The 24,793-nt window shown below is 46.8% G+C and overlaps 1 protein-coding gene across 3 annotated transcripts in view; it reads left to right on the top strand.

Annotated features, from left to right (window-relative positions):
• The first annotated feature begins 7,448 nt into the window (after positions 1-7,448).
• The window catches only part of B3GALT5 (beta-1,3-galactosyltransferase 5), a 36,648-nt gene continuing 19,303 nt past the window's right edge, over positions 7,449-24,793 (top strand). For all 3 annotated transcript variants that reach the window (XM_027041582.2, XM_027041580.2, XM_027041581.2), the window contains exons 1-2: positions 7,449-7,627; positions 19,093-19,154. The gene's annotated coding sequence lies outside the window, so the exon portion shown is untranslated. The remainder of the gene's footprint in view (positions 7,628-19,092; positions 19,155-24,793) is intronic.

Here is a 24,793-nt window from a genome sequence, read left to right as displayed (position 1 = left end):
AGCAAAAGACACTAATTATGTGGGGTGATGAATACTAATTGTTGGTAAGCATTTCATAATATATAGCTATATCAGATTATTTATGTTGTACACCTTACACCTACACAATGGTATGTGACAATTACATCTCAATAAAATTGGGGCAAAGAATTGTATAGACAGGGTCTCCCCAAATTAGTTGTTAGTACACGAGACCCTGGACCTCATTTTCTGTGTTTTAAATACAGGTTTTTAATGTCCAGGGGACAGACTTTTACAAATCTTGTCCCGGCACAAACGATGAGAACCTTAAAAGTCACGCTCTTCAGTCCATAAAAGAGGAAAAACCAAGTTGTAGAACCACAGGTGATGGACAGCAGGGCTCTTTCTGGACCTTGAAAGAGTATCTTGCCCTCTTTTGTATCAATTTCTCTACCCCCTGCTCCTTTTTAAAAAATCTTGTCTCTAGTTTGTTTGTTCATTTATTTTTTATTGCTCTCCACCCTATTCCTGGATGTTTTGCCTCAGACAAAAGTAGGGTGATTGGTTCCTTATCTCTTTTTAAAATTTTAAAAGGTATCTCATCCAGCTCCCAGCCCAGGGCTAATTATGGATTTATGGGTTTCCTTCTCTGAAACCAATCTGTGCTAACCTCTGTCAGCTCCCCATTCATTCAGACTAAAGTGGGAGGCACTGCATCCTTAATTCTTTCCCCCAACTTTAAATCCATAACATTTATGATAAAAAGCAGGGGGGGGGAGGAACTGGGTGGGTGAATGAAATGCGTGGACATAATATTATAACTTTAGGTTATTTCTAGCTGGTAAGAGATTGCTTTACATGGACCCATCATTTGGTCTGTCTGTGGTTCAGTACTCCCATCTGTAAAATGGGGATATAATAGCACCTACCTCATAAAGTTGTTCTAGAAATAAATGAGTTAATGCATGTAACACATTTAGAGTAATGACTGGCATACAGCTTTAATAATAACTAATAGTAAGTCTGCTTTTACAAAAGATGGTCAAGTGAGTTTGCCTAAGTTGACTATGATCAACTCTTTCTCCCAGGCTTTACCCAGTAAAACCAAGAAGGAAAAGTTCTGGAAAACAGAGCCTTCACATCCCAGCGTTATTTATGCATCTACCAAGCATTGTAGCACTCCTTACTTTATTTTGGAGATCAAACGTGCTTCTGTGGGCACTCAAACAACCATGCAAAGGATCCTGGAATAATGGTGTGTGTATGGGCAGGGGCGGGGGGGTGGGGGGACTCTGCGGCCTGGGTCTTGGTCCTCTGCCCCCCACTTTTTGGAGTTGTGCTCCTGGGTCATTTACCCAACCCTCAGAGCTGGCATGTATGGAGGGCTCGCCATGCCACTCCACATGCCAGGCAGTTCAAAGCACCTTCTTCACACTTCTCCACTGTGGACATGGGGCAGGGAGGTGACAGGGCTGGTAAGTGGCTTTGGAGCCTGTGAGGCCAGTCCCCTACTGGGTCTGCCTGGGGGGTTATTAGAAGTGTGAACAGGGCTGCTTGCATAAAAAGTGCCTTGAAGCTGGGGCCTCTGGGGAAAGTCACTTTTGGTTCCAGTGTGATTCCACACCATGGAAGATGCTCTGTTTTCTCACCCCACTCTGGCACAGCTGCAGGTGGGCAAGAGGGAAAGACTTATCTAAAGGGTAGGAGCCTGAGGAGAGACAGAAGGCCCGGAGTGAATCCTCGGAAGCTGCCAGTATTTGACTTTCCTTGGCTACCTCTGTGTTTGCTACCGTGGTCCCGTTAACCATCGTGGGTGCTTAGAACTGGAAGGAATCCCCCCATCCTCTTGTGTAGACATGTGGGGGCATCGTGGAGCATGGCCCTGGGCATAAGATGGTACCTCAGGAGGAATGGAAGGAAGGAGAGCATTGATGGGACTGGAGGCTGTCCCTCAGTCCCCAAAAGAGCAGCTCTGACCCAGCTCGCTTCCCGACACTGGAGGCCGACACACATTCCATTTGAAAAAGGAGTTTCTAGGGGCACCTGGGTGGCTCAGTCAGTTAAGCATCTGACTTCAGCTCAGGTCAAGATCTCACGGTTCGTATGTTCGAGCCCCGCATTGGGCTCTGTGCTGATAGTGACAGCCTGCTTGGGATTCTCTCTCTCCCTCTCTCTCTGCCCCTCCCCTGCTCTCTCTCTCTCTCTCTCAAAATAAATAAAACGAGAAAAAAGGAGTTTTTAGTGCTAAAAAGATATGGAATATAGCAGACTAAGTCAAACCCTTGGTTAGAAGCAACTGGTCCTTCCTCTGTGTTCCCACCATATTTTGTTAAACTTCTGTTAACGTTCCTGGCCAGGTTCACCTCCTGACATGGTCCCTTACTGAAAAATTGATCTCTTTCCTGCCACTGGGTGTCCCTGAAGAAGAAAGATGATGACTTTTTTTTGTGTGTGCCCTCCTCAAGGGATAACCAATGTCTTAAGCCAATGCTCCAAAATTTGTATGTTTGAATGAATGTCATGTTTAGCAAATGGCCCCCAGGACTCAACCCTCCCTTCGATGTGTTTTCTTCAGGAGCTGTTTGCTGAGCTCAGGGTGCGTGAAAACCTCCTCAATTGTGGAAAACACTTTAAATGTGAAGTTTGATTTTCAGTCTGTCAACAAATCAGTTAGCACCATGTAGACAGCTTCTCTGACAAGGGTGATGTGTCCCTCGATGGATGGGTTTCCGGATGGCAAATGCTTCTAAAGGCAAGGCTGAGAGAAGGGGGTGCCTTCACGCTCTGGCCACGAAACATGGAATTAAAACAAACAAACTGAACAAAGAAAATACTGCAGAATGAAGTACTCTAAATGATGAAAGCACGAGGTGCCACAGGGGCATGCCCAGCCTGTGACCGCACTATCTTACTTAACCCTCACGACAACTCCATTGTCTTGGCCACTGATGGTGTCGCCATCTTACAGGGAGAACGTTGCACAACCAGGTGATCCTACTTCTCCATCGCCTCCCTGGCTTGGAACTTCTGTCCTTCACATTCAAGATGAATATCTGTTTTTATTTATTTTTTAATTAAAAAGTTTTTTTAAATTTATTTTTTAATGTGTATTTATCTTAGAGAGAGAGACAGAATGAGTGGGTGAGGGGCAGAGACAGAGAGACAGGCACAGAATCTGAGCTGTCAGCACGGAGCCCGACGCGGGGCTTGAACCCATGAACCATGAGATCATAACCTGAGCCGAAGTCGGACGCTCCCTGACTAAGCCACCCAGCTGCCCCTCAAGATCAATATCTGTTTTTAGACTTCAGAATCTGGTTAGGTTTACATGCTTCAGCACTCACTGGAGATGTCAGGGGGAGCATCCATCTGGGTGAATAATGGTGCACTGTGTCAAGAATTTAGTATCAAAAGCCCCCCCCCCACCCCGACAGCTGGAAATCAGTGGCCATTCTCTAAGAATCCTTGAGTTTTTCATGTACCATAAAATTGCATTACTCTAGAATAATCCCGAAAGAAGGTGAAATACTTATAACAAAAGAAGCAACTTTATTTACTGCACTTTGGTTGTGGCCTGGTGGCTGGAGGGTTCTATTTCTTCAGAAGTGGCCAGGGTCATCTGAACTCAGCCTTCCTCCCTAATTTGACATTCTCTAGACCAGTGTAGACTGCCCGTTCTAGCCCCACTCTGGGTGTGAATCCCTTCATTGGCTGGGCCACACACGACCCAACCTGAAGGTATGACTGGCTGCAGCTATGTGGGCCAGCTTGGGCCCTCCCGTCCGTCGGGGGGAGGGTGGGGATTACAACTGCACTTGACAATTATAGCTGCAGCTTCCCCCCCACCCCCAGTGGGGGAACAGGCAGCCTCAGTGTGGTCAGCCCAGGCGGGCGGGCTTCTGCGGGCCACGTGGGTAGGGTGTCCCCTGAAGGGTCCGTCCCACGGCCCACACGTACACCAGCCGTCTTTTCCTCTGAGCTCTGGAGCTCAGTTCCGACAGCCCTTCCCTTTGCTCCGTGATGACTTTGTTTAACGTTTCACTACGCTGCTGGGGACCTGAGAAACCTTCCCGGCACCACAGTTCGAATTAGTACAGTGGCCTCCTTGGGACACCGTTTTCCAGGCCTCCAGGAACCTCCGATCGGTCTGTTAATTTGCATGAGGGTCCTTGGGGGTCTCAGCCAGAATGTCACTTCCAGCCAGGCTGTTTAATCAGAAACGCAGGAGTTTCCTGCTGGCAGTGGCCTTAAGCTCTCTGAGATGGGTTCGATGTAGGCAAACTGTCCTCCCCGCACCAGTCGTCACTGGCCTACATAAGGAGGGGAAGGATCGCTCTCTGCCTCTCACAACTCCCAAGACCCAACCCATGGGCATTTGACCTCTCTGCTTTCTCCACTCTTTCCAGCCACTGCACACGCTTCTGTCCATCTTCCCACTTATTCATTCAACATGTATTGTTCAAGCATCCACTGGGTGCCGGGCCCTCTGCTGGGGATGCGGTGGTCTGCCTTAAAGTCCTATTCTGCAAGGGGAGACAGAGCACACAGAATGAAACAAATGGTCTATGATGTCAGGCAGCGAGGCAGGACGGAGCGGGGTTAACAGGACATGGAAGGACAGAACAGGACGGTGTGGGTGCCTGGGTGCTCAGGGAGGGCCTGCCTGGGACCTGGCATTGGAGCAGAGAGATGAATGAAGCCAGGGACAGTCCCGTGAATATCTGGGCGAGGAACATTCCAGACAGAGGGAAGAGGAGGTGAATAGATCTACACTGGGGATGAGCTCAGTCTGTTCAAGGAGTACGAGAAGGCTGGTGTGACCGGAGGAATGGGACTTTGGCCAGGGGCCCATTATGTAGCACAACGGTTCCAATCTGCAAATTGGCCCTTTTGTGTGGGCATCACTAAGAAATATGTGTGCTGGGGGTGCCTGGGTGGCTCAGTCAGTTAGGCGTCCGACTTCGGCTTAGTTCATGATCTCACAGTTTGTGGGTCTGAGCCCCATGTTGTCAGGCTCTGTGCTGACGGCTTGGAGCCTGGAGATTGCTTCGGATTCTGTGTCTTCCTGTCTCTCTGCCCCTCACCTGCTCGCTCTCTCTCTCTCTCTCAAAAATAAATAAACATTAAAAAAAATAACTGTATTCTATAGTGATCTGTGGAGCACTTGGTCCCCTTGCTTCCTATTAGAGCAACTGTTCCCAACTCGGGGCAGGATTCCTCCCTCGAGGACAAGGGGCAAGGTCTGAAGACAACTGTGTGTGAGCGTGTGTATGCTGCTGCCATCTAGTGGACAGAGGCCAGGGATCCTGCTAAATACCCTACAACATGCAGAGCAGTCTCCACAACAACCTCTGACCCCGCTGTCTACACTGATGGTGCAAATTCCTGTTGTGGGTCTCAGCAGCCTGTAAGGCTGGACGTTGGGCCGGCAGTCACGGGGTCCCGGGGTCCCTGCTCTGGAGCGGGTGTGGGGTGGGGGTAGGGAAGAGCATCCAGCGAAGAAGCTTGCATGGCTCACAGCTGAGACCCACCCCGTGGTGAAAGGGACAGAGCAAGGTCTTTGCTAAGGTCTCGCAGTTAAGGTCAGAGTCTTAACTACGGGCTCCCGCCCCTGGGACGGTGCTTTCATTTTCCTGACGTGTCCAAGGCTGTGCCATTGGTGTGCACCTCCCTACCTGGTCTGCCCTGTTCTTTTTCTTTTTTTTTTAATTTAAATTTTTTTAACGTTTATTTATTTTTGAGACAGAGAGAGACAGAGCATGAACAGGGGAGGGGCAGAGAGAGAGGGAGACACAGAATCGGAAACAGGCTCCAGGCTCTGAGCAGTCAGCACAGAGCCCGACGCGGGGCTCGAACTCACAGACTGAGAGATCGTGACCCGAGCCGAAGTCGGACGCTTAACCGACCAAGCCACCCAGGCGCCCCTGGTCTGCCCTGTTCCATTCGCCCATTTCCACATGGTAATACTGAGCCACTGGGCAGGCGAATGCCTGTCTGAGGGCCCTTCCTCTGCCCGGAAGACGTTCTCCTCACCCGGTGCTCTTTCCATCATTGTGTTCTCAGCTGGAACAGTGTCCGTTCCTCCCCAGGCCAGCTGCCCTGGGACCCAGTCCCCCAGGATGCCAGAAGCCAGTCGGCTGAGCTGAGCCCGGCGAGCTAAGGATGTGGGAGGGGACTCAGGGAAAGGGTAGGGGAGTGTGTGAGGACCGGCTTCATCTCCTTCACCCTCTGGGTCGGTCCCACCTGATGGCTCCCTGGGCTGCATCCTGCCTGGTTCCGCTGGCTAATAGCGCTCAGCTTTGAGTGTGCCAGGCCATTTGGTTACCCCAGGAAACTGCTGTCTAAAAGCCGGGAACCTCGCAGAAGCACGGGGGAGTTTAATCATCCAGGCTGGTCTTTGTGCTACATTGCTACTATGTTCTTATTCATCAGCCTCTTCGCAGGCCGCCTTCCCTCCACCCCGCTGAGGCTCCCGGCTCCCTCCTGGGGGGGCCTCTGCTTGCAAACTCTGGACAGATGCCCAACCTTTCAGAAAGGCTTTGGCACTCCAGCTCACTGAATTATTTTGGGGTCTTGCCCACCCCTCTCCTCCACATCAGTTTACTTCATCTTTGTGCAAGAAGAAGCATGCTAGTCTTGGGGTGGGGGAATCAGGCCTGGCATCCTCGGGAGGCACTGCAGATAAGAGATTAAGGGAAAGATGCTGGATTAATTTGGTCTGGGTAGGGCCTGGGCCCTGGGATTTCAGGGGATGTTACTCTGCAGCCAGAGGCGACAGCCATGGAATTAGATGATCGGTGATGTGTCTCCAACTCTTAAAAAAAAATACATGTTAGGTTAGGCGGGGGTCCCCATGACACCACATCTATATGTCACTATTCGTCTGCTCACCTTCCTCTAGTCCTTACCTGCTCTGGGCCTCAGTTGCCTTCTCCGTGAAATGCGGAATGGGAATAGTACCTACTTCATCTGGCTGTCCTAAGGCTTACACAGCCCCCCAAACTCCCCATTCCGTTAGCAGACCTCTCTTCTTGCTGCTAATCAAACCGTTGGCGACAAGAATAGCCTATGGGGGGGGGGGAGGGGAGGGTATCCTTTCTGGAGGCAACTCGGGTTTGAGAAGCACAGGGCCGCACTGCCTGCCCGGTACAGAGTGTTCTCCGAGTTCACTTTGGGACGGTCCCCCGGGAGGCCAGGAGGGTAAACGCAAAGAATCGGCCTAAGGGGATGTGAGCAAATTCCACCCTCCCGAAAGTCTGCCGCCCCGCGAAGGATGCTCTTCGCCTCGGGGCTACGGAGGCGGAACGCCGCACGCGGCCCCCGCCCCCTCCGCCGGCGCTCCGCCGGGTGGTCCCGCCGCCGCCCCCCGCCCCCCGCCCCGCGCCGGGCGTGAGGGGAAGGGGGGGCGGAGATCCGGGGCGCCCCCACCCCCCGCCCCGCCCCCGCGTCCCCGCCCGCCCGCCCGCCGCCTCACCTATCAGATTTCCCGGGCGCCTCGCCGCGCCGCTCCTCCCACCTCCTAAATGCCGCGCGGAGGGGAAAGCCGCCCTCGGCCTGGACCCGGTGCCTGCGAAGACTGGCCGCGCGCCCCTGGCTGTGCCGGCCGCAATGCGGCTCTGAGCTCGCCGCGGCTGCAGCCGGGCCTCGGGGGAGTGCGGGGCGCCCGGTGAGGCGGGGGAGGGGGCGCGGGCGCAGGGGACACGGGAGGCGCGGGGGTGAGGGGAGCGCGGGTGCAGGGGCGCGGGGTGGGGGGCGCGGGCGCAGGGGACGCGGGAGGTGCTGGGGTGCGGGGTGCGGGGAGCGTGGGCGCGGGAGGTGCGGGGTGGGGGGCGCCGGCGCAGGGGGCGCAGGGAACGTGGGAGGTGCAGGGGTGGGGGGGGTGGCGCGGGCTCAGGGGGACGCGGAGGTGCGGGCGTGAGGGGGTCGCGAGGGACGCGGCAGGGGGTTCCGGGAGGTGCCGGAGCCGGGGACCTGGAAGTGGGAGAGCGGGGCTCCGGGGTGCAGGAGGCTCCGGGGACGCGGGACCTGCGGGGGCAGCGGGGGCTGGGAGCGGAGGACGCGGGGTTGACGCGGGCGCGCCCGGGCGCTTTTGACTGCCCAGCGCTTAGGAGGAGCGCGGGTTCTGCAGGCTTGTCCTGTTTTCTTTTTTCTTTTTAAATTAAGGAAAAGAAAATGGTTACACATCAGATTTCATAAAACTTGGTCTAACAGTGAAGCAAAGTGAATTTTTAAAAAAATAAATAAAAACTTGGTCTAACAGTGTATTTATTTTTTAAAAAATTCACCTTGCCTTTTTTTTTTTTTTTTTTGGTGAGAACATTTAAGTTCTACTCTCATCACGTTTAAACTACACGACACAGTGTTAGCAGTTATGCTCATGATATTACATACATCCTCCAACCGGTTACCTGTTTTCCCAGCGTCAGCCCCTGGCAACCACTTTTCTATTCTCTTCTTGGGAGTTCCGCTTTTTTATTTTTATTTTTTTTAATGTGTATTCATTTTTGAGAGATAGAGCACGAGGGGGAGGGGGCAGAGAGAGAGAGGGAGACCCAGAATTGGAAGCAGGCTCCAGGTTCCGAGCTGTCAGCGCAGAGCCCCACGTGGGGCTTGAAGCCACCAACTGTGAAATCATGACCTGAGCTGAAGTGGGAAGCTTAACCTACTCAGCCACCCAGGCGTCCCATTTTATTTTATTTTTTTTTAATTCCGCCTGCAGTATTTGTCTTTATCCGGCTTTTTTTCTTTCTTTCTCTTCTTCCTACTTAGCACCATGCCATCCAAGTGCATTCGTGTTGTCCAGTCGGCAGGATTTTCTTCTTTTTAAAGATTGAACACCGTTCAGTTGTATGCATACATCACATTTTCTGTGTCTCTTTTATCTGTCCACAGACACCGGTTGTTTCCGTACCTTGGATATTGTGAGTACTGCTGAAGTGTGGATGGGAGTGTGGATACCTCTCTGAGATAATGTTTTGGTTTCCTTTGGATTATGTGCTAAGAAGTGAGATTGCTGGATCATATGCTCCATTTTTACCTTCTTGAGGAACGTCTGTATTTTCTAGAGTAGCCGTGCCAGTTTGCATTCCTACCGACAGTACTCCAGGGTTTCCTTCTCTCCACGTTCTGGCCAGCATCTGTTATCTCTTGTCTTTTTGATAATAGGCATCCTAACACACAGCAGGTTATTGTGGTTTCAATTTGCATTGCCTGATGACGAGTGATGTTGAGCATCTTTCCATGTACCTGTTGGCCATTTGGATGTCGTTGGAAAAATGTCTGTTCAGGTCCCTTGCCCAGTTTTTAATTGGGCCATTATTATTACCTCTGCTACTGATAACACTATATCCATGTACAAAGTATTATCTCTGCTCACACCACACACTTGAGGAAGTGGTGTTGAGAGGTGGGCACAGTGCAAACATAGGATGGGGAAAATTAACTTGGGATGGAAACATCGTCCGGTTGAAATGAGTAACCCAACCTGAGAAACAAACAAACGCGACCCCCTGGCGCACTGGAGGAGGTGGGGGGGAGGGGTGGCTCCTTGCAGTGGCGTTTGTGGAGGACTGACCCGCAGGAGGTTTCAGAGGCTTCATGAAGGAGCCACAGGAGGGGGTTTGGTTTTGTGGACAGGATGAGAAGGACATCTCTTTAGGTCGTTCCTAAGTGCGGTGAGCTGCCTTATGATTTTATAATCAGTGTTTCTCATAATGTCTCCACCAGTCACGTTTGTGCGTGTGCACGTGTGTGTGTGTTAAATGTGTGCAGTTTACCCTGCAACTGACTTTTTTTTTATCCTATTCCGGCTTCACTTTTTTTTTTTTTTAAATTTCTGTTTAGATCTCTGACTTGTTGGGGATAAATACAGCTTCCAATAGAAAACTCTGAGTTTGCTCTGCAGTAATCAGATGTCGTGAACTTACTTGTCACCCTTCCTTTATGTTACCATGAGAAGCTTCTAAAAGCCCCTGTTAGGTATTTGCCTGTTGTAAATGTTAACAGCACCGCCCCCGTCCACGCCTCCTTCATTTGCTGTTTCTGCCCTTGCTTCCTGAGATGCAGGAAGCAAATTTAATGAAGACATGGGGTGTGGGGGGGGGGGACATCATATTCCCATGAATCCTGGGGGTGGGAGGGCCTTAGGGTATTTTATAGATGGAAATTCCTAGGGTCACATTTGTGGGTAAATACATACTGATTCTACTCATCCTCACATGTAATGAAACATTTTAGTTGTATAGTCTTGTAGGCGCACCTCTTTAATCGCGTTTCTTTTTAAACAGGTGCATGTAATACACAAATTGTTTCAAAGACGGCTTTTAATATCTTCCTTTTAGTGGAATAAATCAGAGAAAGACAAATGCTCTCACGTAGATGCAGAATCTAAAAAAAAACAAAACAAACCCCAAACTGAACTGGTAGATGCAGAGAACACATTGGTGGTTGCCAGAGGTGGTATGTGGGTGGGTGGGGGAAAATGGGTGGAGGGCATGAAAAGGTACAAATTTTCAGTTACAAGATAAATAGTCCTGGGGATGTAACGTACAGCGTGGTAGAAAAAAATACGGACATCTATCTTTTCTTTAAGGAATGGCTGCTTATCTATTGAGACCTGTTTTCTGTCTCCTTTCAATTTTTCCTTTCCAAGTCAGTTCATTTTTTATGCTTCCTTCGTTAGGTCAACTAAAAAATAACTAAACTTGTGTGGTCCATTGACATTTAGCTCCTGCATCTGCAACTCAGAGCAGAAAGCTACCTCGCTAAGTTATCTCGAAACATTGACAAGGACAGTGTTGTCTTTGCAAAGGTTCCAGAACATGAGCGCCGTTTCTTTTGTGGGATTTCTTTTCAAATTTATTTTTAATTAAAAAATTTTTTTCTTAATCTTTATTTTTGAGAGAGAGAGAGAGAGAGAGAGAGATACAGAGTGTGAGTGGGGGAGGAACAGAGAGAGAGGGAGACACAGAATCCCAAGCAGGTTCTAGGCTCTGAGCTGTCAGCACAGAACCTGATGCGGGGCTTGAACTCACAAACCTTGAGATCATGACCTGAGTCGAAGTCGGACGATTAACCCACTGAACCACCCAGGCACCCCTTATTTTTAATTATTTTAATGTTTATTTTTGAGAGAGAGAGCTTGAGCAGGGGAAGGGCAGAGAGAGAGGGAGACACGGAATCCGAAGCAGGCTCCAGGCTCTGAGCTGTCAGCATAGAACCTGCTGCGGGGCTTGAACTCGTGTACCATGAGATCATGACCTGAACCAAAGTTGGATGCCTCACCGACTGAGCCACCCAGGTGCCCCTCTTTTGTAGGATTCCTAAGTAGGTACTTTGAATAAACAAGGACCATTGTTGATGTCCGATTTTATGAGCGTCTATATACCTGACCACTCCTCCTCGAACAGGTGCCAGTCTCATCGTTCATCAGGGGACACCAGTGGGCAGCCCTTCTTCCTCAGTACTGCTGGACTGGCAGTGAGACCCCAGCCAGTTTGGATCAATCCTGGAAGGGTTTCGGGGGCCTCATCGCTGCCTTGCTGAGCCTGGAGTTGGCCTTGGGCCCTGAGCCAGGCGCTGGTGTCCCAGGGGAACTCTTTGTCTCCCCAGGATGCTTGTCCGTTTGACTGGGCTTCAGATCAAATTTCGACTTAGTCTTCTGCCAGGACTAGATCCTGATCCTGAATCCCGGTTCCAGTGACCGTAAAACGCTGCTTGGTCCTTGTCAGCCTCTTTCCCCAGATGACTGGGATGCTGGCGAGGATGAGCTTGAACTACCACATCTCTGTCCACCTGAGCATAGCTGTCAACATTCAGCCAGGGGCTCCTCCCAGGAGCCTTATTTCTGCTCCTCTCTTTCATTGGTCCCCTTGGGAGACCCCAGGCTTGGGACCTCCTGTGGTACTCTCCCGACCTTCCTCCCTCTGTCCGCCATGATGGCATGCCTCTGCTTCCCTTCTTTGTCCCCAGGGAGGCCCCTCGAGTGGGTAAGGCCTCCTCCCAGCGGCCCAATTCCAGGCTCTTCTCCTTTGCCCCTAGCCCGAGGACGGGGGTTCCTTCAGGCTTGGTGGCTGCTCTCCCGTGGGTTTCAATGAGACATTTCCTTTTGCCTGCAAGGGAGCAGAGGTATCCTAGCCTGTGCCTGAAGAGGGGGTGGCTAAGAGGACTTATCTTCCATGTGGCCTTCACTTGAAACCCAGAATTAGGAGATTTGGCTGTTGGGTAATGAGACTCGTTTGAAAACAGATCAACCAGGGTTTATGTTTTGTTTTTTTTTTTTTTTTTTTTACCTGAAGTCATTTGGGACTAAGTTGGGTACCTAAAGTAGCTAATCATCCATTTACTCGTTCGGCAAGCACGCACGGAGAGAGGAAGGGCTTGGGCTCTGGATCCAGATGCCTGATTTCACAGCCCAGCTCTGCCAGGCACTTGTGTGACCTTGGGTATGTTACTTAGTTTCTTTGTGCCTCAGTTTCCTCTATTGAAATCCGAGAGAAGAGGGCTCATTTCATAGTTGGGGGCGGTCAGGAGGATTAAATGGTTCCGTATGAAGAAAGCTTTAGAACAGTGCCAGGTTATGAACAAGAGCTACGTCAGTTAGAGCCATTATTGTTATTTGGTCGTTTTCTGCCAAGCACTTTACCGTGGTTTTACCATGCCGCGTAAGATTTTTTCGGGTCCAGGGGCGCCTGGGTGGCTCAGTCTGTTGAGCCTCTGACTTCAACTCCGGTCACGATAGAGGTGTTTGTGAGTTTGAGCCCCGCGTTGGGCTCCGTGCTGACAGCTCAGAGCCTGGAGCCTGCTTCGCATTCTGTGTCTCTCTCTTTCTCTCTCTGCCCCTCGCCCCCTCAAAAATAAAGCAAAACATAAAAAAAAATTTTTTTTTAAAGATTGCTTCGGGTCCAGGGGTCCCTGGGTGGCTCAGTCGGTTAGGCGTTGGACTTCAGCTTGCAGCATGATCTTACAGTCCGTGAGTTCAAGCCCTGCATCGGGCTCTGTGCTGATAGCTCAGAGCCTGGGGCCTGCTTCCCATTCTGTGTCTCCCTCTCTCTCTGCCCCCTGCTTCCCCACTCATGCTCTATCTCTCTGCTTCAAAAATAAACAATTAAAAATTAAAAAAAACAATAAGCAATTATGATGTAAGTATAAGTTTCCTATTAAGAATTCCTGGGGGTGCCTGAGTGGCTCAGTCGGTTAAGCATTTGACTTTGGCTCAGGTCATGATCTCGTGGTCTGTGAGTTCGAGCCTTGCGTCAGGCTCTGTGCTGACACCTCAGAGCCTGGAGCCTGCTTCGGCGGATTCTGTGTCTCCCTCTCTTTCTCTGCCCGCGTCCCCCCCCCCCCCCAGATAAATAAACATTAAAAAATATTAAAAAAACTTTTTTTAATGTTTATTTATTTTTGAGAGAGAGAGAAAGAGAACACAGCACGAGTGGGGGAGGGGCAGAGAGAGAGGGAGACACAGATCTGAAGCAGGCTCCAGGTTCTGAGCTGTCAGCACAGAGACCAATATGGGGTTTGAACCCATGAACCATGAGATCATGACCTGAGCCAAAGTCAGATGCTTAACTGACTGAGCCACCCAGGCACCCCCATTAAAAAATATTTAAAGGGGCATCTGACTTCAGCTCAGGTCATGATCTCATGGTTCATGGGTTCGAGCCCCGTGTCGGGCTCTTTGCTGATAGCTCAGAGCCTGTAGCCTGCTTCAGATTCTGTGTCTCCCTCTCTCTCCCCTCTCCTACTCATGCTCGCTCACTCTCTGTCTCTCAAAAATAAATAAATGTTAAAAAAAATTTTTTTTTTAAAAGATTGTTTCAGGTCCAGAATGAGGCATGAAGATAGGGCAACAAAACTAGTTTTCTTTTGTTGAATTAAAACAATAAACACACTCTGGTTTTAAAGGTAATTGCTAAAAAAAAAAAAAAAAAAAAAAGTGCCCAAGCAATTTTGTACAACAGCAGAATTGCTGTAATAGAATTACTAATGTCAGGAGCACAGTATTTAATTTGTTGTCTCACTTTTGGTGCCTGACCCTTTTATGGAACCTCTGATCCTCTTGACTATCTGAAGCCGTTCTTGGACCTTACTGTATAAGCTTACAACTGTCTGTTCTGTTTCTTGCTATCTGTCTCATATTTTTCGGTCCGTAGTCGTGGTTTGTCTCCATATGTTTCCTGAGCTCTGCAGTGTCTCCTTGTAATCCCATGCTTTCTCATTGTCATCTTGCTTTGCTGGTTTCCTGTTCTTAACGTCTTGTAGCCGCAAATCATTTCTTGTAAATGTTTTTTTTTTTTTTTTTTAGCTTGGAGTGTGGTCAATCTTTTTAAAGCTTAAAGTGCGTGGTGTTACACCGACAGCTTTTAAAATCATTTTTTACAGTAGTAATCATCCCACTTTCTCATGAAATATTGCAAGTCAACCTCAAGGCTAGACGTGGAGCCAGGGTTGGAGAAATATCCATCCATCCGGGGATACTTGCCTTGTGTTCACGGAGTATCACGGGGACCTCTGGGGAAACTCGTAACCCACTTCCGGGACGTATTTTCGTCCGGACTGGTTTCTTCATTTGTCTTTTGCACATTCCCTTCCCTTTGCTGTCCCTTCTCTATAGTTTTATGCTTAGCTGCTATCTCTCTTGATGTCGAGTGTATTGAGAAGGGCAGATTCAGCTAGACCTTCAGATATAATTTGAGTGAATGATCTTGGATTGCATCTCTCCTAATGGGAGAACTGTGTTTGCCTTGGACCTTTATTTAATCTGTGTTCTAGATATCACATTTTCTCTGCCTTTCTGTTGCCTGAGGATCTGAAGGAGGAGGTATGGCTAATTAGGATTGGTGGGTTTAGTCTCTATGTGTCCTGTAATTGTATCACAAGTTGTTTTCAGGATACCCTTGGGGTTCAAACTGCCTCCGAATTCAGAATGTAGCTTGCCCTTGGTAAATTTTTTCCCCAGAGTATGAAGTATTTCAAACATACAGATGAGTTAGGATTTAAAATATGTTAAGCATTTAATTCAAGAGGCTGGAAAAAGGCAGTTAACATTCCAAAGGCAAGAGAAGGGGGAAAATGAGGATATGAGTAGCAGTGAATGAAATAGAGAATAAAACAAACAGCGGTAGCTACAGACTCAAAAAATGTTTGTTAGAAAAAACAACAACAGGGGCGCCTGGGTGGCTCAGTCGGTTGAGTGTCTGACTTAGGCTCAGGTCACGATCTCACGGTTTGTGGGTTCGAGCCCCGCATCGGTCTCTGTGCTGATGGCTCAGAGCCTGGAGCCTGCTTCAGATTCTGTGTCTCCCTCTCTCTCTCTGACCCTCCCCTGTTCGTGCTCTGTCTCTCTCTGTCTCAAAAATGAGTAGACATTAAAAAAAAAAAAAGAAAGAAAAGAAAAACCAACAACATAAAGCCTAGCAACATTGAACCAAAAAGAGAAAAGGAACACAAACAAACCAGATTAAAAATAAAGAATATCCACAAGCACAGAGAAACAACCTTTTAAAATCAGAATATTATGGACAACTTTATGCCAATACATTTCAAAGTTTAGATAAAATCATTTTGTAAAAAATCACAAATAACAAAGTTCACTGAAGAGAAATAGAACCTGAGTAAAAAATAACAACTAAAGATACTGAATTTGTAATCAGAATTCTGCCTGCTCCCATCCTAAAAAGACAACAACCCCCCAAAGATTTAGGGGTGAACACTAAATTTTAAAGGCACAGCACAAAACCACTCTTTCTATTGTGCAAGCTGTTTTAGAAAACAGAAAAGTTCTCCACTTCAGAAAGAGATAGTAAAAAAAAGAATTAATAGGTTCTCTTCTAAAAAAACCCAGTATCTCTTCTAAACACAAGTGAAATGTTCCTAAATAATATGTCCGGTTTTTATTAATGTACTATATCAATAAATTAAAGGAGGGAAGAAATGCATGATTACCTCAAAAGATGTAACCAAAAATAAATGAATCAATAAAACTGTGCACTAATTCATAATAAGGGAATGTTAAAATTTCTTTTAATGTTGATTTTTGAGAGAGACAGAGGCAGAATGCGAGTGGGGGAGGGGCAGAGAGAGAGGGAGACACAGAATCTGAAGCAGGCTCCAGGCTCCGAGCTGTCAGCACAGAGCCCTATGCGGGGCTCAAACCCACCAACTGAGAGATCATGACCCAAGCCAAAGTTGTACGGACACCCAACCGACTGAGCCACCCAGGTGCCCCAAGAAGGGAACTTTCTTAATTTGCCAAAGGTATTTATCAAACGCCTAACATAAACATCATATTCATGGTGAAACTTAAAAGAATTCCCACTAAAGTCAAGAGCAAGACAAGGATGTCATTATCACTGCTTTTATTAAACATTGTACTTGAGGTACTAGCCAATGCAAAGACCAGAAAAGAAACTAAGCTGTTCTTATTTGCAGACAATATTGTATCAGACCCAATAGACCAGGTTATGCCATAGTAACAAACAGCCCCCAAATCTCAGGTCTTAATGCTGTACGTTTATTTTCACAGAAGTAAAGTCTGTTGCTGATCCAAGCTACTTTTCGAGGCGGCTGCCCTTCATACAGCGATTTGTCATTTTCTGCCATTTGGATCTTACGGCATGTTTCTATCAAGATGTACTTGCAAAAGCAGAGAAGAGAGAGCTAGAAAATCGAGCACGTGCAGTGAAATCTCTTACCACTTCAGCTCTGATTTCACTGGCCGGGAAAACCCAGATGGCTGTGTCTAACTTCAAAAGTTTAGGAAGTGAGGGGCGCACCTGGGTGGCTCAGGGGGTTCAACGTCCAACTCTTGGTTTAAGTTCAGGTCATGATCTCACTGCTTGTGAGGTTGAGCCCCATGCCAGGCTCTGTGCTGACACCACTGAGCCTGCTTGGGATTCTGTCTCTCTGTCCCGCTCCCACTCATGCTCTGTCTCTTCCAAAATAAATAAACAATAAAAAACATTAAAAAATAGTTTGGGAAGTGAAACCCTCCCGTGTGCTAGGAAGACACAGATAACCAAAATATCAAATACGTAAAACATTCAACAGAATCTGTTAGATTTGTTTATTCTCTATTTCCCTATGGGTAGAATGGAATTTGTTAGTTTTCTTCATCAGATCATTATGTTTTTTTAATTTTTTTTTCAACGTTTATTTATTTTTGAGACAGGGAGAGACAGCATGAACGAGGGAGGGTCAGAGAGAGAGGGAGACACAGAATCTGAAACAGGCTCCAGGCTCTGAGCTGTCAGCACAGAGCCTGATGCGGGGCTCGAACTCACAGACTGCGAGATCATGACCTGAGCCAAAGTCGGATGCTTAACCGATTGAGCCACCCAGGTGCCCCCATCAGATCATTATTATTATTTGGTTTGCTTGTGTTGTTTTCTGAGACGATGTGTAAAAATATAATTTATCCTATGGTACTGTCAGTTTTTGTGTTGTATATTTTGAGGCCAAGTTGTAAAAAGTGTACAGGTTTATCAAGGATCTATATTACAAATTATATGGTGAAGTGTTGTGTTGTATTGATGCTTCTGGCTTGAATTCTCTTCTGTGTCACAGAGCTGCTCTAGGGATCTCCTTGACCCCAATTCTTGCTGGCGTCTTCCCCACCTGTCTTTGTATCTTTATTTTGGGTGTATCTTTTGAATCTGCATATAGATGGATATTTTTTTGGCCAATCTGATAAATTGTTCTTAAATAAGTGAGTTTAATTTATTTATAATAAGTGTGGTTTCTGAAGTACTTGGACTTAATTTTATTGTCTCCTGTGTTTTCTCTTTACTAGGTTTTTTTCTTTAGTTCTCTTTATTTTTTGTTTCCTGTTGAATTAGTAAAGTTTTCTGTGTTCCCATTTTCTCCCCTTGCTGATTTTCAATCTACAAACTGTATTTCCATTATTAAAAAAATCTTTTTTTGGGGCGCCTGGGTGGCTCAGTCGGTTAAGCGGCCAACTTCGGCTCAGGTCATGATCTCGTGGTCCGTGAGTTCGAGCCCCGTGTCGGGCTCTGTGCTGACCGCTCAGAGCCTGGAGCCTGTTTCAGATTCTGTGTCTCCCTCTCTCTGACCCTCCCCAGTTCATGCTCTGTCTCTCCCTGTCTCAAAAATAAATAAACGTTAAAAAAAAATTTTTTTTAATGTTTATTTTTGAGAGAGAGAGAGAGAGTGGGGGAGGAGCAGAGAGAGGGAGACACAGAATCCGAAGTAGGCTCCAGGCTCTGAGCTTTCAGGTAGAGCCCTATGTGGGCCTCGAACCTATGAACCATGATATCATGACCTGAACTGAAGTTGGATGCTTAGCTGATTGAGCCACCCAGGCACCACTCGTTTTAAGTTTTTTTTAAACATGAAAAATTAGGGGCTCCTGTGGCTCAGTCAGTTAGGCATCTGACTTCAGCTCAGATCATGAGCTTGTGGTTTGTGGGTTCGAGCCCTTCATGGGGCTTGGTGCTGATAGCTCAGAGCCTGGAACCTGCTTTGGATTCTGTGTCTCCCTCTCTCTTTGCCTCTCTCCGCCTTGCACGTGCTCTCTCTCAAAATAAATAAATAAACATTAAAAAAATTAAACATAAAAATGAGTTATTCTTATGGGCATAAATTAATTAAGTTTAACCACATATTTGGTCAATTTCTATGCTCATTGTTGTGCCCTGTATTCCTTGACAGAGGCCTGAGTTTGACGATCTTTTTGAAGTGCATCCATTAATAATTCTTTTAGTGAGCCTCCATGGTGATAAAGTTCCTATTTGTGTGTTTGAAAATGTGGCTTTACTCTTGTATGTTATTTTAACTGGGTACAAAACTCTAGACTGGCAGTTTTTTCCCTCTGGTGTTTTGAAGGTAACACTGCATTATTGTCTGACTTACATTATCAGTTATGGGAAATTTCTGTCCATCTCTTTTTCGGGCTTTTGTGGATAATATTCCTGTCTCTCTGGTAGCCTTTGAGACTTTCTCCTTGCCCTCGATGTTTGTTAGTTTCGCTAGGATAATTTGAGGTGTGGATTTACTTTTAATCTTGTGCTGGGCACTTAGGCTGCAATTTTGATTTGAGAACTCCCATGTTCCATTCTGGAAAATCCTCAGCTGATATATCTTCTCATCTATTCCCTTTATTCTTTTTTTCAGGAATGCTTACAAGATTAAGCTGACCCTCGTAACCTGTCTGTTACATCTCCTTTGTCTTTCTGGTAAGTCTTGGCTGTGTTGGAGGCAGTTATTTTGGGGGGTGGTAATAATTCTCCTTTCAGTTGGGCTTTTCCTCACTGTGGAAAGTGGAAGGCAGGGGTGGGTTTTTGATCCCATTTTACTCTAGAGGGCCATTTCCCTGAGGCTTCCTACTTACCACCCCTGTTCATTTTTCTCAAGCTCGGGAAGGGAGACCAATAAAAATAAGACTTTTGTGAGTGTCAGTTCCTCACCTTTCCCCTAGGTACACTTCCCCAGTGAATATTTCCCACAGGTAAAATTCAGGCGTTTTCAGTGTTTTTCCCTGGCCACCGCTTTCAGGGACCACGCCCATAGTCATACTATCATTTGAGTGTTGCTTGTCTACTTTTGGCCAATTTGAACTTACGGTTTTATGTCATTGTGGACAAAGTAGAGAAACAAATGTCTCAATACCCTATTACACATTTAAGCAGTAAGAGTTGGTACTGTTACTCAACCCATGAGCAGGTCAGAGTGGGTATTCAGTGCCCCCGTTTCGTATGAAGCCTGGCACAATGCCCAGGTGTTTGACATCTTTGGAGGGAAACAGGTGTCTATACAATTGGACATGGATTAAGAAACTGAGAAATTTGAATGAGGCAAAATCAGTGGTAGAGGGCTGGCCTTACTAAGGTAGGGGTATAGATGGAAAGATGGTGGTCAACATGCCATAGATACAACCTGTCACCAATGCTTCTTAGCTCACACTCAAGAGTTTCCTGGAGGACCCAGAAGTAGCCAAACTGGATTTTTTTGATACCCTAATTTGGCTTTCTCAAGGACAGAGTGTCCAGATACCCCCTCTGCTAGTTATTAACTAATCACATGACCATCCCCAAAATGTGCAAGATTCATCATTCTAGGACTGTAGTTTTTTCTTCTCATTCTAACTCTCCTGTGAATCTTGGTTTTGCTTCTGTTCTAAGAATTAGTTTACCAGCTGACTGTCCCATGAGAGAAAATAATTTGTATGAAAGATAACTAAACTACATGCAACATAAAGGAGCTGTTTCTGTTATCCTTTGATAGATTTATGCTTTCTTTTTTTAAAAAAATGTTTATTTATTTTTGAGAGAGAGATGTGTGTGAGTGTGTGAATTGGGGAGGGGCAGAGAGAGAGAGAATCCCACGCAGGCTCCACACTGTCAGCAAAGAGCCCGAGTGGGGGCTCGATCTCACAGACCGTGAGATCGTGATCTGAGCCGAAATCAAGAGTCGGACACTTAACTGACTGAGCCACCCGGGCTCTCTGACAGACTTATGCTTCCCATTTGGGACTTAGGTGGTAGCGCTGTGTCTAATATTGACTGACAGGCACTTGTTCCAGTTTCCTGTTTTGCTGACTTGTAACACAGTCTATTAACACTTGTCTTGTTGAAGGTCTGTCTTGAGTCATCTGCAGCATCCTGTGGCCCGCCGCATGGAAAGTGGTTTGCATAAGTTATTCCATTAGATGAAACGTGGAGTAGCTTTTCCAGGCTAATGAAAGTTGATCATGCCAGGCACTGTGTGGGAGGTTTAAATGGTTAGAGAAGCCGCATGATGAGGTTAGGAAGGCATTTTTCATGTGGTTTCATGTGGTTTCTTGGTGACTCAGATTCGTAGATCCCATGGCTCTCACCTGCTGGCCCACCTCACCTGTGCTGTTGACCCAGCTCCAACCCCACTCGTCAGTCTTTTTCTGTGTCTGCTTTCTTTCTTCATTAGTCCATGGGATGTGTTCCTCACAAACTGGTCTAGGGCCAAAAAGTTTGGGCAGCCCTGCCTAGGAATTTTCTTTTTTGAGATATACTCTGAACGTTAACTTTGTAAAGTTTCCCCAAAGTCTTGCAGTGAAGAAGCTCGTCTAATTCTGTTTAATCCAGTGGTTCCCCAACTTGCAGTCTACCTGCCTGCCACCCCGATGCATTCCCCCCAGACACATGGCAGGTCCTCTGGGTGTGTGGTGGGCACAGTTTGGGAAAACCTGTCCTATAGCGATAGAAAAGCCTCTACATCCCTTCTAGCTCTGATCTCGGCTTCCCTTCAACCCTTGATTTTTTCTTCCCTTTTCTTGTTTTATTAACACTGTTACTAGTGTGCAGTATCGATATAAGTTTTATCCACAAAGCTTACAATTTAGTGAACTTCCAATTTTTTTATCATTGTGGTAAAAGATACGTAAATTATGTTGGCCACATTAGCCACAATTCCATGAAATTCAGTACATTCACGACGTTGTGCTCCCACCCCTGCTGTCTAGTTGCAGAACACTTGCATCACCCTAAAGGAAACCCTGTGCCCATTATCAGTCACTTCTCCCCACAGCCCCCAGCCCCTGGCGACCACTGTACTACTGGCGGACTTTTCATCTGACTGCTCTAGGGAACCTCATAAATGGAGTCAGACGGTATCTGGTCTTTTATGACTAGTTGATTTCACTCGGCATTATGTCTGCGAGATCCATCCCTGTTGTGGCAGGTGTCAGAATGTTTTTCCTTTTTAAAAACATTTTTTAATGTTTTTATTTATTTTTGAGAGAGAGAGAGAGAGCACAAGCCGGGGAGGGGCAGAGAGAGAGGGAGACACAGGATCTGAAGCAGGCTCCAGGCTCCGAGCTGTCAGCACAGAGCATGACGCCCGAAGCTCGAACTCGTGAGCCAGGAGATCATGACCTGGGCTGAGGTCGGATGCTGAACCGACTGAGCTACCCAGGTGCCCTCAGAATGTCCTTCCTTCTTAAGCCTGAACACTATTTCACGGTGTGTATAAACCATGTTTTGTTTATCCAGTCATCTGTCAATGGACGTGTGGGTGGCTTTTTGGGTAGATCCTCAGAAGCGGAGTTACTGGGTCATATTGTAATTCTGTTTCCTTCTTTGAGGAATTGCCATGCTCTGTATCGTAGAATGCGGCACCATTTTACATTCCTGCCAGCCTTGCGCAAAGGTGGGCTCCAATTTCTCCACACGCTTGCCAACACTTGTTAATTTTTTGAGGGGGGGAGGGGCAGAGAGCAAGAGGGAGACACAGAATCCGAAGCAGCCTCCAGGCTCTGAGCTGTCAGCACTTGTTAATTTTTTAAAATTTATTTTTATAAGAGCCCCCCTCGCGGGTATGAAGTGGCATCTCATGGTGGTTTTGATTTGCATTTCCCTGATGATGAGTGGTGTTGAGCATCTTTTCATCAGTCTGTTGTCCGTCTGAATTTCTCCTTCGGAAAACTGTCTACTCACGTCTGTTGCCCATTTTGGAAATCAGTGTTCTTGTCGTTGTCGATGAGTCCCCTACTTGTTAACAGGTAAGACTCTCTTACCGGCATCAACTTTACTTCTGGGGAGGATGTTGGCAGCATTAATTTCTTTTCTGCCATCAGCCATCATTTATCACTGTCCTACTTGTCCTAGTCTCTGGCTGAACTGCGAGGCTCCATTCCTTCCCACCCCTTTCTACGGCCTATGTTTTGGACCCTTGTCTTTTTAGCTGTTGTTTCCTTGGCTGGGCTGTTTTGTTTAAGTCCACTTCCCCATCACCTTCCTTTTCTTCCTAAAGGATTGTGTCATCCGCTGTTTGATTTTGGCCACGGTTACTCCACAGAAGCAGCGTTGTGGAAGTCTAAGAGCTTCTAGCTCCCCGCAGCCCTCTATGGGATTGGCACTGATGATGGCCCTCCCTTCTTTGGGCTTCCTTGGTCCCTGGGATACTTCTCTGTGACACCAAGTCGGGGAGTAAGCAGTGGGTGCAGGACTGTAGGCCCCGGGGCACCTTAGCTTGGCTGTCGATGCTGACTCTGTCCTTTAACTCATGCCAGGACCCGGGCTGGTGACTTCACTCTCGGGGTTCTCCCAAAAAGAACTTTGGCGCCCACCGTGAACATGTGTGGGAAGGATTTGCAAGCAATCACATGAGAAGCACTTGGCATGGTTGCCCGTGTGCAGGACGTGTCTGTGTCAGCCACTGTTGGCACATTAACGTGATTTTCCTCCTGTGTATCCACTTGATCCCTCTCCGTTCCCAATTTCCATCTTCTGACTCGTGTTTCCTATATTCTGTTCTTTGTTCTAATCCCAGACATTGTGTCACTCTTGCCATTTCAGTGTCCCACCCTGTGCGGGCAGATCTAATGAGGTCGGTTCTCTACATTTTAGCGGGAGGCTTCTTGTAACACAGACCTCAGAATTGTGCTATAGGGATGTATGTTCTGGAGGACACTTGACTCTTGTCAGATCACTGCACACCAGCCGCCCCCTCACCGGCTCATCCACAGCCATGTCGGCGACTCTTCAAGTCTGGGAGAATTTAGCCTTTTCACCAATTTCTATGAATTGCATTATTAAAAAATTTTTTTTTCTTTAATGTTTATTTATATTTGAGAGAGAGAGAGAGAGAGAGAGAGAGTTGAGGAGCGGCAGAGAGAGACGGAGACAGAATCAGAAGCAGGCTTCAGGCTCTGAGCTGTCAGCACAGAGCCCGACTTGGGGCTTGAACTCTGGAGCTGTGAGATCATAACCTGAGCCGAAGTTGGATGCTTGACTGACTGAACCATCTTGGTGCCCCAGTAATATTTTGTTTTAATGTTTGAATTAGTCCAGTCCTGCTTTTTGGTTTTCTTATTCCTGCTCTTTTCTGTAATTTTTTGTTTGTTTTCTAAATTAGTTGAGAGAGCTTAGTTTTTAAAAATTTCTTTCTTTTCTTTTTAAAAAAAGTTTGTTTATTTTTTGCTTGTTTATTTATTTATTGAGAGAGAAAGAGAGCACACGAGAGGGTGTGAGCAAGGCAGGGGCAGAGAGAGAGAGAGAGGTGAGAGAGAATCCCAAGCAGGCTACATGCTGTCAGCACAGAGCCTTATGTGGGGCTCCATCCCACAAACTGAGAGATCATGACCTGAACTGAAATCAAGAGTTGTATGCTCAACTGACTGAGCCACCCAGGCTCCTCTCTTTTCTTGTATAATGAAAATACTCAAGGCTATGCATTTGCCTCTGAAAGCAACTTTGAACACATCCTTAGGAATGCTCTGTGGTGGTCTCATTTGTTTTGTTTTATAAGTAATCTGTTTTTACACATTTAATTTCTCCTTTGACTTCTTAGTCAATTTTCTTTATTTCTTGGGATTTGGGATGATCTTGATCAAACTTAATTCCTTTATTGCTTTATGGTCAGGATGATGGCTTATTGTTTTCCTCTTAAGTCTGTATACAGTTCCATTGCTATCAGGAGTATATGTGGTTGTAACAATGGAAATACTGGTTTAAAATGAACACGAGCAGGATTTGAAAACGGTGCTTATACCTCACTTATTTTAGTCTAAATTTGAGTTCTTGTTTCTCCAACTGATACGTTGTGTTTCTTTTTGTTATTAAAATAGAATATATATTCTCAATAAAATTCTTGGGGGCACATTGCCAGTTTGGGTTTTCATAGGAAAGTGGTCCCGCCTGTTGTATAACAACCAGCACTCAGAGCCAGATAGAGTGACAAAATGAGGAGGTGTTGTTAAAAGTGGAACAGGACGGCTCTCTAACAAGCCCACCAATGTTTAACGATTTTAATGAACTTTAAAAAAAATGTCATATTTTCACTGTGATTCATTTTACATTAAAATCTGTGGTTTTCCTGCCAGAGTTATCTTTAGCGAAAG

The sequence above is a fragment of the Acinonyx jubatus genome, chromosome C2 (assembly GCF_027475565.1).
Source record: "Acinonyx jubatus isolate Ajub_Pintada_27869175 chromosome C2, VMU_Ajub_asm_v1.0, whole genome shotgun sequence".
NCBI classification, from domain to species: Eukaryota; Metazoa; Chordata; class Mammalia; order Carnivora; family Felidae; genus Acinonyx; species Acinonyx jubatus.
The sequence above is the reverse complement of the archived record's forward strand: the minus strand, read 5'-3'. Positions and strand labels throughout refer to the sequence as shown.